The sequence below is a fragment of the Triticum aestivum genome, chromosome 4A (assembly GCF_018294505.1).
Source record: "Triticum aestivum cultivar Chinese Spring chromosome 4A, IWGSC CS RefSeq v2.1, whole genome shotgun sequence".
In the NCBI taxonomy this organism is placed as follows: Eukaryota; Viridiplantae; Streptophyta; class Magnoliopsida; order Poales; family Poaceae; genus Triticum; species Triticum aestivum.
The window spans coordinates 513391834-513411629 of NC_057803.1; positions in this window are offsets into that span (position 1 = coordinate 513391834).

Below are 19796 nucleotides of genomic sequence, written 5' to 3' on the forward strand. Positions count from 1 at the left end.
CCTACTCCTGCATGTCCGAGTATATTTGGTATATCTGGTACAGAGTGCTCCTGGAGTTGTATCTAAGCTTAGTGCCATTAGCATCTGGCTTTCTATATGCCTATATGAGGCATGCTAGTGGTCGGCCATGCTCATAGCTGTGAGCATGTGTGCTCATGTGGATGGATGGATAGCTAGCTAGCTTGCTAGCTAGTTGCTTGTGTGTGTGTGTGTGAGAGTCCATCCCCTGGATGGATGGATGGATGCCCCTTTATATAGGAGAGGGTAGCTTAGGATCTAAGCTTGGCAGTGGGCATGGGTAAGGCATGGTGCATGTCATCCTTGTCCCCTGGGTCACTTCATAAATAGTGCCAGGGGACAAGTGACACTATACATGGTGGCTGAGATGACACGTGAATAGTGCTCGGGTACAATTGTCGCATCGGTGTCTTGTCGATGTCACTTCGGGCTGCAGTCGGCAGCCGGCTGGGCAGGGCAGTCAAATGGGGAGTCGGCAGAAGCGGCCGAGCAGTCGGACTGAGGGGCTTTGCTAGCCCCGATGTCTTGAAATATCGTCTCACCGTCTTCGGGGTATCCGTGTCCAATTACTCCGATAGTAGGCCCCAAGCCTCCGGGCAACTTGGCAAATTTGGGCGGAGGTTTTTTAGGCGAGTGTTCATGGAAATGATCATGAAAAAAGACAAAGTTAGTCCATGCAGATATATCAAATGTTTTCTTTTAGCATTGCAAGTTTTATGCGGAGGGTACCGACTCGGTTTCGTCCGAGCCCCCTTAATCTTTTTCATGTTCCCTCCGCTTTTTGGCTTGTGCTCTCGCTCGCCGGACAGCCGCTCTACGGTCTGTGGCTGAGAGTGGGCCGTGAAGCGGAGTGTACAGTACTCGGAGTCTTGGAGAAGATTCAACCGAGTAGATACTTGTAAAGGAAAACGGCCGGGTCGCCCGAACCGTTTTTCTTCCCGGACGTTTTTTCGCGTGGGTGCCCTCCAGCGTTCACTCTTGCTAGCCGGACAGCCGCTCTGCGGTCTGTGGCTAAGAGTGGGCCTTTGGTACTGCGCACGCTACTAAGCCGTCTGCGGGAACAAACATCTCAGGCCAAGCGGCCAGCCCCAGGGCCAACTCTGGCTGGCGCCGGGGTGAACAGTGATGCAAGTGTAATAAAATGCGGAGATAGTTCCCCGAGCATCGCTTGGGGTTATCCGTGCTTGCGCAGTGCAAAAATATGCGGGTGAATAGCTCACATTGATTTTCGTGTAGCCGAGGCGGAGTTTGCCGAAGACAGCCAGTGTGGCTCAACGCTTGCTGAGTGCGCCGGCACACCCGCTGGGTGTAGTCTTCGAGCCTCAGGGTGCTCGAAGGGGTCCCAGTCGATCAGGCTCGACCGGCTAGGTGGCGAGGCGGCTTGCAACGCCCTTTTTCTTCCTTTTCTCTTCTGCTGGCTGCTGACAGCCGGAAAAAACTCTTCTCTTGTCTGCAATCTTCGCGGGGGCGCGCCAGCGCACCCGCTGGGTGTAGCCCCCGAGATTCGGGCCGACTGCTGAGCAGTCGGGCCGGATCTCCCGGCGACTACTTTGTCTTCTTCTTTTTCTTCTTCAGCCGGCTGGGCAGGTGGACTCCAACACAGCAGTCGGAATTTTTACAGCCGGCCAGGCAGCCAGCGGTCGAACACACATCTGACAGTCAGATGCACATTTCTTTCATATTTTCTTTTATTCGAGCCGACTCTCGGGCAGCCGACTCTCGGGTAGCCGGCCATCTCAACCGGTCACCCTTTTTTTACACATCCGGCTTGACCAGCCGGGTTCTTTCTCTTTCCTTCTCTGCACGAGCAGCAGGCAGGAGTGGGACGCGGCAGAAGCCGGCGGCCGGGTCGCGGCAGAAACCGGCGGCCGAGTTGCGGGCAAGCCGGCAGCCGGGTTGCGGGCAAGACAGCGGCCGGGGCACGGCAAAAGGCGAGCCGGATGGGCACTGGGTGCCGGCGGCTGGGTCGCGACACGCTGGACGAAGCCGGCCAGGGGCGAGGCAGCAGAGGCCGGCCGGGACGGCGGGGAAGCCGGATGAGGTCGGACGCGGCCAGGCAGGGGAGGCCGGCAGCGGGGAAGCAGGTGGCGCCGGGACGCGCATGGGCACGGGGAGCCGATGCAGGGCCGGACCCGGCAGGCGCGACCTAGCCACGGGCGGAGGCAGAGAGGGACGGGATTGCGAGGACGGCACAGGGAGTTGCGCGGAGACAGCGGCTTGACGCGGGGGCGCAGACGCGCGGAGTCCGGGCTGCGGGACGGCTCACCCGACGACCGGGCGGGCCGGCCAGCGGCGAGCCGGAGCGGAGGACCAGCGTGCGGTCAGCCGGGGCGGAGGACCCGTCCTGGGGGACCCGACGCGTGTTGGAGCCGGTGTAGAGGACCCGGCCAGCGACGAGCCGGACAGGCGGGACGACGGCGAGCCGGCGGGCGCGCGGGGGGAGCAGGTGGCGGGGAAGCAGGCGCCAGGTCGGTGCATGACTGCGCGGCCGAGGAGGCTCGGAACGGGGGCCGGGTCGGCGCGAAGGAGGCCGAGGCGAGGCGAAGCCGGCCTGCGGGAGCCGGTCGAGCGGGCGGGAGCCGGCATGCGCAGGAAGAGGCCGGGCTCGGGGGCGGTCCAGAGCGGCGATGAGGCGGACGGGCAGCCAGATGAGGTAGGTCCGTGCAGGCGATCTTTGGTGTCTTCGCGGTCGAAGTAGGGGAGCCAACCCGCGTCGGGGCACACCTGGATGTGCGGGGGAGGCGGCGCGGAGCGGAGCGGGAGAGCGCCCCGGGCGTAGCCGGCGCGGGCGTGCTCGCGAGAGGAGCCAACGTATTGAGCGGGAGGCCAGAGCCGGCGGGCGGAGGAGCCACCCGGCGTTGGTGTGGACGAGGCACGCCATGGACTGCAGCAGCAGCATGATGAGGCGAAGATGGTGAGGAGTTGCGAGAGGACGGAGCCGTAGCGGCGGGTGGAGCAGCATGGAGGGAGCTCAGGGCGGACGCCATGGCCGTGACGGAGCTCGCGAAGGCAGAGCCGCTGGCCGGAGAGAGCCTCTGCATGGCTAGTGTCCGGGCAGCGTCCGACTTGCATTTGGCAAATGCATCCGGCAACTGTACAGGCAGATTATGGGCATTATCTGACTAGTGTACGTCGTAGTGTATGGCTAATGTATGGTTAGTATCTGGGTAGTGGTATGGCTAATGGTTTGACCATTGTTGACTAGCATCTAGCTAGTTCGCAAAGATGGCATGTGGAGAAGCTAATGCGCGTTCCGGCGAGAGCAAGGCGTAGCACAGAGAGGAGCAAACGCGAGCGGCGCGTGGGTGGCCACGGCCGACCGAAACGAGGCCCCACGCACGGCACGCGCGCGCACGGACGGTCGGCATTGCGGTGGTGGTGAAGAAGAGGCTGACAGCGAGGATGCGCCACCCCTCGCGGCCGCTCCGGGGGCGGGTCGATGTCGAGCCCCCGAGCGCTACTGGAGAGATGGCGCGACGCCGCGGTGGAGGCGATGAAGAAAAAAGGGTCCCGCCCGGACAGCGAAACCAGCAGCAGCGCGGTAGCATAGTACCGCCCTATGATGGGCGCCAACTGTCGTGGTATTCTCACAGGGGGCTTGCGAGTCGACAGATGCCACAAGGGCTTAGTGTGAGGGTAAGACTGCTGCTGATAGGCCCGGGAGCGGGTACGCGAGTAGCACGCGCTAGTTTACCCAGGTTCGGGGCTCTCCGGAGAGATAACACTCCTACTCCTGCATGTCCGAGTATATCTGGTACAGAGTGTTCCTGGAGCTGTATCTGAGCTCAGTGCCATCAGCATCTGGCTTTGTATATGCCTATATGAGGCATGCTAGTGGCCGGCCATGCTCATGTCCGTGAGCATGTGTGCTCATGTGGATGGATGGATGGATGGATAGCTAGCTAGCTTGCTAGCTAGTTGCTTGTGTGTGTGCGTGAGAGTCCATCCCCTGGATGGATGGATGGATGCCCCTTTATATAGGAGAGGGTAGCTTAGGATGTAAGCCTTGTAGTGGGCATGGGTAAGGCATGGTGCATGTCATCCTTGTCCCTTGGGTCACTTCATAAATAGTGTTAGGGGACAAGTGACACTATACATGATGGCTGAGCTGACATGTGAATAGTGCTCGGGTACGATCGTCTCGTCGGTGTCTTGTCGATGTTGGTTCGGGCTGCAGTCGGCAGCTGGCTGGGCAGAGCAGTCAGATGGGGAGTCGGCAGAAGCGGCCGGGCAGTCGGACTGAGGGGCTTTGCTAGCCCCGATGTCTTGAAATATCGTCTCACCGTCTTCGGGGTATTCGTGTCCAGTTACTCCAACAATGTCGGTGGAGCAACAGGGGGCCCACGAGGGTGGAGGGCGCGCCTGGGGGGTAGGCGCGCCCCCTACCTCATGGCCTCCTCCTTTATTTCTTGACGTAGGGTCCAAGTCTTCTGGATCATGTTCGGTGAGAAAATCACGTTCCCGAAGGTTAAACCCTATAATAGGCAAAAAAACAGCAATTCTGGGTTGGGCCTTCGGTTAATAGGTTAGTCCCAAAAATAATATAAAAGTGGATAATAAAGCCCAATAATGTCCAAAACAGTAGATAATATAGCATGGAGCAATCAAAAATTATAGATACGTTGGAGACGTATCAAGCATCCCCAAGCTTAATTCCTGCTCGTCCTCAAGTAGGTAAATGATAAAAACGGAATTTTTGATGCGGAGTGCTACTTGGCATAATTTAAATGTAATTCTTCTTAACTGTGGTATGAATATTCAGATCCTAAAGATTCAAGATAAAAGTTCATATTGACATAAAAATAATAATACTTCAAGCATACTAACTAAAAAATTCCCACTAGTATATGAAAGTGACAAAACAAAAGACTCTCTATCATGAAGATTATGGTGCTACTTTGAAGCACAAGTGTGGCAAAGGATAGTAACATTGTCCCTTCTCTCTTTTTCTCTTTTTTTTAATTCCTCACTTGGGACAATGCTCTAGAAAATGAGGATCATCACACTTCTATTTATTTACAACTCAATGATTACAACTCAATGCTAGAACAAAATATGACTCTATATGAATGCCTCCGGCAGTGTACCGAGATATGCAATGAACCAAGAGTGACATGTATGAAAGAATTATGAATGGTGGCTTTGCCACAAATACTATGTCAACTACATGATCATGCTAAGAAATATGACAATGATGAATGTGTCATGATAAACGGAACGGTGGAAAGTTGCATGGCAATATATCTCGGAATGGCTATGGAAATGCCATAATAGGTAGGTATGGTGGATGTTTTGAGGAAGATATAAGGAGGTTTATGTGTGAAAGAGTGTATCATATCATGGGGTTTGGATGCACCGGCGAAGTTTGCACCAACTCTCAATGTGAGAAAGGGCAATGCACGGTACCGAAGAGGCTAGCAATGATGGAAGGGTGAGAGTGCATATAATCCATGGACTCAACATTAGTTATAAAGAACTCACATACTTATTGCAAAAATCTACAAGTCATCAAAAACCAAGCACTACGTGCATGCTCCTAGGGGGATAGATTGGTAGGAAAAGACCATCGCTCGTCCCCGACCGCCACTCATAAGGAGGACAATCAAAGAACACCTCATGTTTCAAATTTGTTACATAACGTTTACCATACGTGCATGCTACGGGACTTGCAAACTTCAATACAAGCATTTCTCAAATTCACAACTACTCAACTAGCACGACTTTGATATTATTACCTCCATATCTCAAAACAATCATCAAGCATCAAACTTCTCTTAGTATTCAAAACACTCATAAGAATTATTTTACTAATCTTGAATACCTAGCATATTAGGATTGTTTAAGCAAATTATCATGCTATTTAAGACTCTCAAAATAATCTAAGTGAATCATGAGAGATCAATAGTTTCTATAAAACAAATCCACCATCGTGCTCTAAAAGATATAAGTGAAGTACTAGAGCAAAACTATATAACTCAAAAGATATAAGTGAAGCACATAGAGTATTCTAACAAATTCCAAATCATGTATGGCTCTCTAAGAAGGTGTGTACATCAAGGATGATTGTGGTAAACTAAAAAGCAAAGACTCAAATCATACAAGACGCTCCAAGCAAAACACATACCATGTGGTCGAATAAAAATATAGCTCCAAGTAAAGTTACCGATAGAAGTAGACGAAAGAGGGGATGCCTTCCGGGGCATCCCCAAGATTTGGCTTTTAGGTGTCCTTAGATTATATTGGGGGTTCCATTGGCATCCCCAAGCTTAGGCTCTTGCCACTCCTTGTTCCATAATCCATCAAATCTTTACCCAAAACTTGAAAACTTCACAACACAAAACTTAAAGTAGAAAATCTCGTGAGCTCCGTTAGCGAAAGAAAACAAAAGACCACTTCAAGGTACTGTAATGAACTAATTACTTATTTATATTGGTGTTAAACCTAGTGTATTCCAACTTCTCTATGGTTTATAAAATATTTTACTGGCCATAGATTCATCAAAATAAGCAAACAACACATGAAAAACAGAATCTGTCAAAAACAGAACAGCCTGTAGTAATCTGTAGCTAGCGCAAGATCTGGACCCCCAAAAATTCTAAAATAAATTTCTGGACATGAGGAATTTATCTATTAATCATATTCAAAAAGAATCAACTAAATAGCACTTCCCAAATAAAAATGGCAGCATTTCTCGTGAGTGCTAAAGTTTCTGTTTTTTACAGCAAGATATCAAGACTTTCCCCAAGTCTTCCCAACGGTTCTACTTGGCACAAACACTAATTAAACACAAAAAACACTACCAAAACAGAGGCTAGGTAAATTATTTATTACTAAACAGGAGCAAAAAGCAAGGAATAAAAACAAAATTGGGTTGCCTCCCAACAAGCGCTATCGTTTAACGCCCCTAGCTAGGCATAAAAACGAGGATAGATCTAGGTATTGCCATCTTTGATTTTCAACTTTTTAGCGGAATCAAGCTTGAATCCAGGAGGTTCTTTACGTTTCCCTTCATATTCTGAAATTTTTAGATCTAAAGAATCCAACCACTTATTGCAAGGAGTAATCAACATATTCATGTGGTGAATATTTCCGCTAACGTTCTTAAGAGGTTCAAGAGACTTCTGTAAAATCTTAGTAACTTCACAAAAAAATTCAAAAAGTTGTGTCTCTTCCTGGGTAGGATGAGGCCCCTTTTGTTGAGGTAGTGTTCCCACTATACCTTCTATAATTTCAAGTGCAATATGGGGATCAATTTCAACAAAATTGCCTTCGGCAACACAATCCAAGAGTTGTCTATGAGACATATTTTATCCAACATAGAAATTGCGAAGCAAAATTCTCAGGTTCACTTCAAAGGTACAATTACGATAAGACTCCATTATCCTCAACCAGACATCTTTTAGGTTTTCTCCTTGTCTTTGTTTGAAGTGAAAGACTTCAAACTTAGGGGACAACGGAGTGGACAAGGGACTAGCCATAGCGACAAGCAAACTGAAAAGAGGCGAATAGAGAAAGAGAGGGAGGATAGAGAGAGGGAGGGCGAATAAAACGACAAGGGTGAAGTGGGGAGAGGAAAACAAGAGGCAAATGGCAATTATAATGCGGAAGATAAGGGTTGTGATGGGTAGTTGGTATGTTGACTTTTGCGTAGACTCCCCGGCAACGGCGCCAGAAATCTTCTTGCTACCTCTTGAGCACTGCGCTTGATTTCCTTGAAGAGGAAAGGATGATGCAGCAAAGTAGCGTAAGTATTTCCCTCAGTTTTTGAGAACCAAGGTATCAATCCAGGAGGCTACGCGTGAGTCCCTCGTACCTGCACAAAGCAAATAACTTCTCGCAACCAACGCGATAAGGGGTTGTCAATCCCTTCATGGTCACTTACAAGAGTGAGATCTGATAGATATGATAGGATAATATTTTTGGTGTTTTTGTGATAAAGATGCAAAGTAAAATAAAAGCAAAGTAAAAGGCAAAGGAAATAACTAAGTATTGGAAGATTAATATGATGAAGATAGACCCGGGGGCCATAGGTTTCACTAGTGGCTTCTCTCAAGAGCATAAGTATTTTACAGTGGGTGAACGAATTACTGTTGAGCATTTGACAGAATTGAGCATAGTTATGAGAATATCTAGGTATGATCATGTATATAGGCATCACGTCCGAGACAAGTAGACCGACTACTGCTTGTATCTACTACTATTACTCCACTCATCGACCGCTATCTAGCATGCATCTAGAGTATTAAGTTCATGAAAACAAAGAAACACCTTAAGCAAGATGACATGATGTAGAGGGATAAATTCATGCAATATGATAAAAAACCATCTTGTTATCCTCGATGGCAACAATACAATACGTGCCTTGTTGCCCCTACTATCACTGGGAAAGGACACCACAAGATTGAACCCAAAGCTAAGCACTTCTCCCATTGCAAGAAAGATCAATCTAGTAGGCCAAACCAAACTGATAATTCGAAGAGACTTGCAAAGATAACCAATCATACATAAAAGAATTCAGAGAAGATTCAAATATTGTTCATAGATAATCTTGATCATAGACCCACGATTCATCGGTCTCAACAAACACTCTGCAAAAAGAAGATTACATCGAATAGATCTCCACAAGAGAGGGGGAGAACATTGTATTGAGATCCAAAAAGAGAGAAGAAGACATCTAGCTAATAACTATGGACCCGAAGGTCTGAGGTAAACTACTCACACTTCATCGGAGGGGCTATGATGTTGATGTAGAAGCCCTCCGTGATGGATGCCCCCTCCGGCGGAGCTCCGAAACATGCCCCAAGATGGGATCTCGTGGATACAGAAAGTTACGATGGTGGAATTAGGGTTTTTGCTCCGTATCTGATCGTTTGGGGGTACGTAGGTATATATAAGAGGAAGGAGTACGTCGGTGGAGCAACAGGGGGCACGAGGGTGGAGGGCGCGCCTGGGGGGTAGGCACACCCCCCTACCTCGTGGCCTCCTCCTTTATTTCTTGACGTAGGGTCCAAGTTTCTTGGATCATGTTCGGTGAGAAAATCACGTTCCCGAAGGTTTCATTCCGTTTGGACTCTGTTTGATATTTCTTTTCTTTGAAACCCTAAAATAGGCAAAAAACAGCAATTCTGGTCTGGGCCTCCGGTTAATAGGTTAGTCCCAAAAATAATATAGAAGTGGGTAATAAAGCCCAATAATGTCCAAAATAGTAGATAATATAGCATGGAGCAATCAAAAATTATAGATACGTTGGAGACGTATCATCACCAAACTTTAAGCATGCGGACCCTACGGGTTCGAGAACTATGTAGACATGACCGAGACACGTCACCGGTCAATAACCAATAGCGGAACCTGGATGTTCATATTGGCTCCCACATATTCTATGAAGATCTTTATCGGTCAAACCGCATAAGAGCATATGTTGTTCCCTTTGTCATCGGTATGTTACTTGCCCGAGATTCGATCGTCGGTATCTCAATACCTAGTTCAATCTCGTTACCGGCAAGTCTCTTTACTCATTCTGTAATGCATCATCCCGCAACTAACTCATTAGATACAATGCTTGCAAAGCTTATAGTGATGTGCATTACCGAGTGGGCCCAGAGATACCTCTCCGACAACCAGAGTGACAAATCGTAATCTTGATCTATGTCAACTCAACAAGTACCATCGGAGACACCTTTAGAGCACCTTTATAATCACCCAGTTACGGTGTGACGTTTAGTAGCACACAAAGTGTTCCTCCGGTAATCGGGAGTTACATAATCTCATAGTCATAGGAACATGTATAACTCACGAAGAAAGCAATAGCAGTAAACTAAAATGATCAAGTGCTAAGCTGACGAAATGGGTCAAGTCAATCACATCATTCACCTAATGACGTGATCCCGTTTATCAAATGACAACTCATGTCTATGGTTAGGAAACATAATCATCTTTGATCAACGAGCTAGTCAAGTAGAGGCATACTAGTGACACTCTGTTTGTTTATGTATTCACACATGTATCATGTTACCGGTTAATACAATTCTAGCATGAATAATAAACATTTATCATGATATAAGGAAATAAATAATAACTTTATTATTTCCTCTAGGACATATTTCCTTCAGTCTTCCACTTGCACTAGAGTCAATAATCTATATTACATAGTAATGATTCTAACACCCATGGAGTCTTCATGTTGATCATGTTTTACTCGTGAGAGAGGCTTAGTCGACGGGTCTGTAACATTCAGATCCATATGTATCTTGCAAATCTCTATGTCTCCCACCTGGACTTGATCGCGCATGGAATTGAAGCGTCTCTTGATGTGCTTGGTTCTCTTGTGAAATCTGGATTCCTTTGCCAAGGCAATTGCACCAGTATTGTCACAAAACATTTTCATTGGACCCGATGCACTAGGTATGACACCTAGATCGGATATGAACTCCTTCATCCAGACTCCTTCATTTGCTGCTTCTGAAGCAGCAATGTACTCCGCTTCACACGTAGATCTCACCATGACGCTTTGTTTAGAACTGCTCCAACTGACAGCTCCACCGTTCAATATAAACACGTATCCGGTTTGCAATTTAGAATCGTCCGGATCGGTGTCAAAGCTTGCATCAACGTAACCATTTATGATGAGCTCTTTGTCACCTCCATAAATGAGAAACATATCCTTATTCCTTTTCAGGTATTTCAGGATATTCTTGACCGATGTCCAGTTATCCACTCCTGGATTACTTTGGTACCTCCCTGCTAAACTAATAGCAAGGCACACATCAGGTCTGGTACACAACACATTATAGAGCCTATTGTCGAAGAATAGGGAACATCTTTCATTTTATCTCTATCTTCTGCAGTGGTCGGGCATTGAGTCTTACTCAACTTCACACCTTGTAACACAGGTAAGAATCCTTTCTTTGCCTTATCCATTTTCAACTTCTTCAAAACTTTGTCAAGGTATGTGTGATGCCCCGAGACCGTTGTGCCAAGTGTCTTCCAGTTATTCACTGCCGTTGTCATGTCTTTTGCTTGCGTGTTGCATCTTATCATGTCATCATGTGCATTGCATCATCATGTTTTAAAACCTGCATCCGTCCGGGTTCCCCCAGTTCCGTCTGTTGTCCGTTCTGAGCCCAACCACACTTGCACGCGCCCGCGGCATGTCCGAAATAGTATTTTATAAGTGGCCGGAAAATGTTCTCGGAATGGGATGAAAGTTGGCGTGTGGTCTTATTATAGTGTAGATAGACCGCCTGTCAAGTTTCATCGCATTCGGAGTTCGTTTGATAGCCCAACCGTTAACTATAGCGACAATATAGTCGGTCTATCATCGGACGTTTTCGGTCTCCGGAAACAGTCGCCGGGCCTCTCTCTTCTCTTCTCTCAGCCTGAGGCCTTCTGCACAGTCCACTACCTACTGCCAGGCTTAGCCGAAGCTCTCTTGTCAGCCTGTGGCCCTCCTCACGCACGTCCGAAAATTGTCCCGAACCCGACCCGGGTAGTCATCACCCTTGGGTCCGGATCATCCCCAAACATCTACAAAATGTCTCCGTTTTGTTAATTGGACTTCCTAGCATATATTTTTCTCGACCGTCCGATTAAGATCGGAGGGATCAAATGCCCCTAAACTTAGCCTTTTTGCTATATATAGATCAACCAATAGCCTATTTTGGGCAAACCCTAGAAATTAGGAGGCGTGTCCCATCAGTCCAATTCAGCCGCCGCCACATTCCAAAACCCCCTCGAAACCTCCCCCTGCCCGATCCAACCAACCAGTGCTCCTCCTTGGATCCCACAGCGCACCCACCAACCAGAGCTTCTCCCGATCCTCTCTGTCCCATCCACCCCATCGATCGACTTATCCTTCTCCTCGCCTCTCCCTCAACCAGACGTCGCCGCCGGCGACTAGCACCCCCAGGCTGGCCTTGTCTCCCTTCTCCTTAGTCGTCTCTTTCCCTTTCTCCTTCCCCGTGCTCACCCGCTCTTCCATCGTCGTCTGCCTGCAGGGAACGAGGAGGACGTCGTCCGACGCCATGGACGGCCTCAAGCTCGTCCCCATCGCCGGCCTCCTCTGCTGGAATCTCCAGCCTCATCCCGCCTCCATCTCCCCTGGTTATGCGAGACCTCGAGGATGAGGATGAGCCACTTTCCTCGTCTTGATCCTGTGGATCTGAATGCCCAATGCCGCTCGTCATCGTCCGCCAGGATTCTGCGCCCCGCCGAGCTCCCTGTCGTGCCGCTGGAGCTCCATTCCCCTGCCCAGATCCGTCGGATCCCGCCGTCCCAGTCCCTTCCGGCCGGTCCTCGTCGGAGCCCTCGCCGGTCTTCGCGCCATCGCCGGCCTCCCCTGCATCCTGCATCGAGCAGGAGAGGAACGCACGCAGCCAGCGCCTCCTCTCGCCTGCGTTGACCGGAGCGCTGCGATGGCCTGCCTCTTTGCCTCGATCCGGCCCAACTCCCCCCAAGCCCGTCCTCGCCACCGATCGAACCAGCTAGCAAGATGAGCCCCACCGCGCCTCCCCTATCCTTCCTTCCCTCCTGCCTCATTTCTCTCCTTCCCTGATCTCTCTTTTCTTGGAAGCAGCGCCACCATGGAAGCCTCGCAGAAGCTCCGACGGGTCGCTTCATCGCCAAGTCCCACCACGGCCACCCACCAGATCCGGCCGGCCTCCGCTGCCCTTGCCCGTTCACGGCCGGATGCCGCCGGCGGGGCCCCATCCCCACCGCTGGTGCCCTTCTGTTCGCTGGCCGTCGTCCCCTGCTTCGCCAGCTCGCCTTCCTGGAACGCACGCAGCGCCAAGTCCCTGCACCCGTTGACCCGGCCTTGTTGGCCTCGTCCCTGTCCGGCTCCAGCAACCAGCATCTCCACCGACTGGGCTTGGCCCATGTAAGCAGCAGCCTTTTCTCTTTATCGGGCCAGCCAGATTCGGTCCAAGATGTGTTTTTTTCGCAGAACGTTTTAGCTATTTTTCTAGAGAATGCAGATTTGCAAAAAAAAAACCTTGTAGATCATGCATATAATAACTCAATAACCGTGCATCGGATTAAAACAAACTTAACATGAAAGTTGCTTAGATTTTCGTCTAGTTTCATAATATGCAACTTTCATGCATGTTTGAAATGTTTAAAATGCTGTTTTTTTAAATTTGCCCCTATGCCATGTTAAAATGCTTTACTTCATAACTAAGCAACCGTAGCTCGGAATCTAATGAACTTTATATGTAAATGGGGTAGAAAAATGCCTAGTTTAACTTGGTGGCATCACTTTGCATGTTAAACAACTCTAAAATATGGTTTAGGGCAGAACAGTACCATAACCAAAATATGCACATGAGGATTTTTCCGGACTTGTTGCTTGTTGTTCCGGCCTCATTTAAACTTGCCTAGATAGGTAGTTTTCATTTGCTTCACCCTCTTGCCATGTTTAACAACATTTAATATTGTTGGGTACATAAACAAGATCGAACTAAATAAGTCATGTGGTGTTTTCTTTAATATGCAACTCCGTTGCATAATGAGCTCCACTTAATTCGTAGGATTGTTTGTGCACTTTGCCATGCCATGCTTCATTAAACCGGACATGCATCATACTCGATTGTGCATCATGACATGTTGATGTGTTGGTTGTTTACTATGTTGTTTGCTTCTTTCCGGTGTTGCTTCTTCGGGTTGGTTCTGATAACGTCGTGTGTGTGAGGATCCGTTCGACTACGTCTGTGTATCTTCTTCATGGACTCGTTCTTCTTCCTTGCGGGATTTCAGGCAAGATGACCATACCCTCGAAATCACTTCTATCTTTGCTTGCTAGTTGCTCGCTCTTTTGCTATGCCTATGCTGCGATACCTACCACTTGCTTATCATGCCTCCCATATTGTTAAACCAAGCCTCTAACCCACCTTGTCCTAGCAAACCATTGTTTGGCTATGTTACCGCTTTGCTCAGCCCCTCTTATAGCATTGTTAGTTGCAGGTGAAGATTGAAGTTTGTTCCTTGTTGGAACATGGAGATGTTGTTCCTTGTTGGAACATGGATATTTGTTGGGATATCACAATATCTCTTATTTTAATTAATGCATCTATATACTTGGTAAAGGGTGGAAGGCTCGGCCTTATGCCTGGTGTTTTGTTCCACTCTTCCCGCCCTAGTTTTCGTCATATCGGTGTTATGTTCCCGGATTTTGTGTTCCTTACGCGGTTGGGTAATAATGGGAACCCCTTGACAGTTCGCCTTGAATAAAACTCCTCCAGCAAGGCCCAACCTTGGTTTTACCATTCGCCACCTAGCCTTTTTCCCTTGGGAGTCGCGCATCCTAACGGTCATCTTTATTTTAACCCCCCCTCCGGGCCAGTGCTTGTCTAAGTGTTAGTCCGAACTAGAGTCCTTTGCAGCGCCACCTCGGGGAAACTTGAGGGCTAGTTTTAGTTGTACGGAGCGCTCATCCGGTGTTTCCCTGAGAATGAGATATGTGCAGCTCCTATCAGGATGTCGGCGCATCGGGCGGTCTTGCTGGTCTTGTTTTTACCTGTCAAAATGTCTTGTAACCGGCATTCCGCGCCTGATCGGGTCTTCCCGCTAGAAGGAATATCCTTCGTTGACCGTGAGAGCTTGTGATGGGCTAAGTTGGGACACCCCTGCAGGGATTTGAACTTTCGAAAGTCGTGCCCGCGGTTATGGGTAGATGGGAATTTGTTAATGTCCGGTTGTAGAAAACCTGAAGTTAACCTTAATTAAAATACATCAACCGCGTGTGTTACCGTGATGTTCTCTTCTCGGCGGAGTCCGGGAAGTGAACACGGTGTTGGAGTTATGATTGACGTAGGTTGTTCTAGGATCACTTCTTGATCATAGTTGTTTGACCGTGCTTTTGCCTTCTCTTCTCGCTCTCTTTTGTGAATAAGTTAGCCACCATATAAGCTAGTCGCTTGCTGCAACTCCACCTCATACCTTTACCTTACCCATAAGCTTAAATTAGTCTTGATCGCGAGGGTGTGAGATTGCTGAGTCCCCGTGACTCACAGATACTTCCAAAACCAGCTTGCAGGTGCCGATGAGTCCGTGCAAATGACGCAACCAAGCTCAAGAGGAGCTCGATGAATATCTTGTCCTTTGTGTTGTTTCGTTCTAGTTGATCAGTAGTGGAGCCCAGTTGGGGTCGATCGGGGACCTTGTCACATTTGGGGTTCTTATTTTATTTTGGTTCAGTAGTCGGACCTTGATTGTTTTTTTTATGTTGTAATGCTTTATTCATGTAATTGTGTGAAGTGGCGATTGTAAGCCAACTATGTATCTTTTACCCTATTGTATTACATGGGTTGTTTGTGAAGATTACCTCACTTGCGACATTGCTTTCAATGCGGTTATGCCTCTAAGTCGTGCTTCGACACGTGGGAGATATAGCCGCATAGAAGGCGTTATAGTATGTGCTTTGTGCAAGTCCAATTAAGCGTCTTGATCTATCTCTATAGATCTTGATGCCCAATATGTAAGCAACTTCACCGAGGTCTTTAATTGAAAAACTCTTATTCAAGTATCCTTTTATGCTATCCAGAAATTCTATATCATTTCCAATCAACAATATGTCATCCACATATAATATTAGAAATGCTACAGACCTCCCACTCACTTTCTTGTAAATACAGGCTTCTCCAAAAGTCTGTATAAAACCATATGCTTTGATCACACTATCAAAACGTTTATTCCAACTCCGAGAGGCTTGCACCAGTCCATAAATGGACCGCTGGAGCTTGCACACTTTGTTAGCACCCTTTGGATCGATAAAACCTTCAAGTTGCAGCATATACAACTCTTCTTCTAGAAATCCATTCAGGAATGCAGTCTTTACATCCATTTGCCAAATTTCATAATCATAAAATGCGGCAATAGCTAACATGATTCGGACGGACTTAAGCATCGCTACGGGTGAGAAGGTCTCATCGTAGTCAACTCCTTGAACTTGTTGAAAACCTTTCATAGCAAGTCGAGCTTTGTAGATAGTAACATTACCATCAGCATCTATCTTCTTCTTGAAGATCCGTTTATTCTCGATGGCTTGCCGATCATCGGGCAAGTCAACCAAAGTCCATACTTTGTTCTCATACATGGATCCCATCTTAGATTTCATGGCCTCAAGCTATGTTGCGGAATCTGGGCTCATCATCGCTTCCTCATAGTTCGTAGGTTCGTCATGGTCTAGTAACATTACCTCCAGAATAGGATTACCCTACCATTCTAGTGCGGATCTTACTCTGGTTGACCTACGAGGTTCGGTAGTAACTTGATCTGAAGTTTCATGATCATCATCATTAGCTTCCTCACTAATTGGTGTAGGTGTCACAGGAACCGGTTTTTGTGATGAACTACTTTCCAATAAGGGAGCAGGTACAGTTACCTCATCAAGTTCTACTTTCCTCCGACTCACTTCTTTCGAGAGAAACTCCTTCTCTAGAAAGGATCCATTCTTAGCAACAAAAGTCTTGCCTTCCGATCTGTGATAGAAGGTGTACCCAATTGTCTCTTTTGGGTATCCTATGAAGACACATTTCTCCGATTTGGGTTCGAGCTTATCAGGTTGAAGCTTTTTCACATAAGCATCGCAACCCCAAACTTTAAGAAACAACAACTTTGGTTTCTTGGCAAACCACGGTTCATAAGGAGTCGTCTCAACGGATTTAGATGGTGCCCTATTTAACGTGAATGCAGTCGTCTCTAAAGCATAACCCCAAAACGATAGCAGTAAATCAGTAAGAGACATCATAGATCGCACCATATCGAGTAAAGTACGATTACAACGTTCAGACACACCATTACGCTGTGGTGTTCCGGGTGGCGTGAGTTGCGAAACTATTCCGCATTGTTTCAAATGAAGACCTGATACGTCCATTTTGCATCATGCTTTTATATCGATATTTATTGCATTATGGACTGTTATTTCACTTTATGTCACAATACTTATGGCTATTCTCTCTTATTTTACAAGGTTTACATAAGGAGGGAGAATGTCGGCAGCTGGAATTCTGGGCTGGAAAAGGATCAAATATTAGAGACCTATTCTGTGCAACTCCAAAAGTCCTGAAACTCCACGGAACATCTTCAAATAAATAAATAAAAATCCTCGCCAAAGATGAAGGCCAGGGGGCCCACACCCAGCTCACGAGGGTGGGGGCGCGCCCCCCTACCTCATGGGCCCTTGGTGGCTCTCCGACGTCCATCTTCTGCTATATGAAGTCTTTCGGTGAGAAAAAAATCAAGAGGGAACCTTTCGGGACGAGACTCCGTCGCCATGAGGCGGAACCTTGGCGGAACCAATCTAGAGCTCCAGCAGAGCTGTTCTGCCGGGGATACTTCCCTCCAGGAGGGGGAAATCATCACCATCATCATCACCAACGCTCCTCTCATTGGGAGAGGGCAATCTCCATCAACATCTTCACCAGCACCATCTCATCTCCAAACCCTAGTTCATCTCTTGTATCCAGTTCTTGTCTCAAAGTCCGGGATTGGTGCTAGTAGGTTGCTAGTAGTGTTGATTACTCCTTGTAGTTGATGCTAGTTGGTTTATTTGGTGGAAGATCATATGTTCAGATCCTATATGCATATTATTACCCCTCTGATTATGAACATGAATATGCTTTGTGAGTAATTACGTTTGTTCCTGAGGACAAGGGAGAAGTCTTGCTATTAGTAGTCATGTGAATTTGGTATTCGTTTGATATTTTGATAAGATGTATGTTGTCTAGCCTCTAGTGGTGTTATGTGAACGTTGACTACATAACACTTCACCATTATTTGGGCCTAGAGGAAGGCATTGGGAAGTAATAAGTAGATGATGGGTTGCTAGAGTGACAGAAGCTTAAACCCTAGTTTATGCGTTGCTTCGTAAGGGGCTGATTTGGATCCACATGTTTCATGCTATGGTTAGGTTTACCTTAATACTTTTGTTGTAGTTGCGGATGCTTGCAATAGAGGTTAATCATAAGTGGGATGCTTGTTCAAGTAAGAACAGCACCCAAGCACCGGTCCACCCACATATCAAATTATCAAAGTATCGAACGCGAATCATATGAACGTGATGAAAACTAGCTTGACGATATTCCCATGTGTCCTCGGGAGCGCTTTTCCTATTATAAGAGTTTGTTCCGGCTTGTCCTTTGCTACAAAAAGGATTGGGCCACCTTGCTGCACTTTATTTACTTTTGTTACTTGTTGCTCGTTACAATTTATCTTATCACAAAACTATATGTTACCACTTATTTCAGTACTTGCCGAGAATACCTTGCTGAAAAGCGCTTATCATTTCCTTCTGCTCCTCGTTGGGTTCGACACTCTTACTTATCGAAAGGACTACGATAGATCCCCTATACTTGTGGGTCATCAAGACTCTTTTCTGGCATCGTTGCCGGGGAGTGTAGCGCCTTTGGTAGGTGGAATTTGGTAAGGAAAAATTTATATAGTGTGCTGAAATTTACTGTCACTTGTTACTATGTAAAGTAATTCTCTGAGGGGCTTGTTCGGGGTATCTTCACCCCGTCCAGTAAAGCAAAGACTTGCTCCTCAACCTACTGAACCTATTGAAAATGAAACTCCTTTTGAATTTCCTTCGGGTATGATGGAAAAACTGCTAGCTAACCCTTTTACAGGAGATGGAACAAAGCATCCTAATGAGCACTTGATATATGTGGATGAAGTTTGTGGATTATTTAAGCTTGTAGGTATACCCGATGATGTTTCTAAGAAGAAGGTCTTCCCTTTATGTTTGAAGGGAGATGCATTGATATGGTATAGGCTATGTGATGATATGAGATCATGGAACTATAAAAGATTGAAGTTGGAATTTCATCAAAAGTATTACCCTGTGCATCTTGTTCATCGTGGTCGCAATTATATATATATAATTTCTGGCCTCGCGAAGGAGAAAGCATCGCTCAAGCTTGGGGGAGTCTTAAATCAATGTTATATTCATGCCCCAATCATGAGCTCTCGAGAGAAATAATTGTGCAAAGTTTTTATGCTCAGCTTTCTCATAATAATCAAACCATGCTCGATACTTCTTGTGCTGGCTCTTTTATGATGAAGACTATTGAAATCAGATGGAATTTATTGGATAGAATTAAACGCAACTCTAAAGATTGGGACCTCGACGAAGGTAAGGAGTCAGGTATGACACCTAAGTTTGATTGTGTTAAATCTTTTATGGATACCAATATTTTCCGTAAGTTTAGCACTAAATATGGACTTGACTCTGAGATAGTAGCTTCTTTCTGTGAATCTTTTGCTACTTATGTTGATCTCCCTAAGGAGAAGTGGTTTAAATATCATCCTCCCATAGAAGTAAAAGTAGTTGCACCTATTAAAGTTGAAGAAAAGACTGTCACTTATAATGATCCTATTGTTCCTACTTCTTATATTGAGAAACCACCTTTCCCTGTTAGAATAAAGGATCCTGCTAAAGCTTCAACTGTTGTTCATAAAAGCAATATTAGAACTTATACACCTCCTGAGCAAGTTAAAGTAGAACCTAATATTGCTATTGTTAAAGATCTCTTGTCTGATAATATTGATGGGCATGTTATTCAGTTCGAAGGTGAAACTGCTAGAATTGCTAAAGCTTGTGCTAAAGATAAACATAGACCTGTGGTAGGCGTGCCTGTTATTTCTGTTAAAATAGGAGATTATTGTTATCATGGCTTATGTGATATGGGTGCGAGTGCTAGTGTTATACTGCATACTTTATACGAAGAAATTAAGAATGAAATTGCACCTGCTGAGTTAGAAGGTATTGATGTCACAATTAA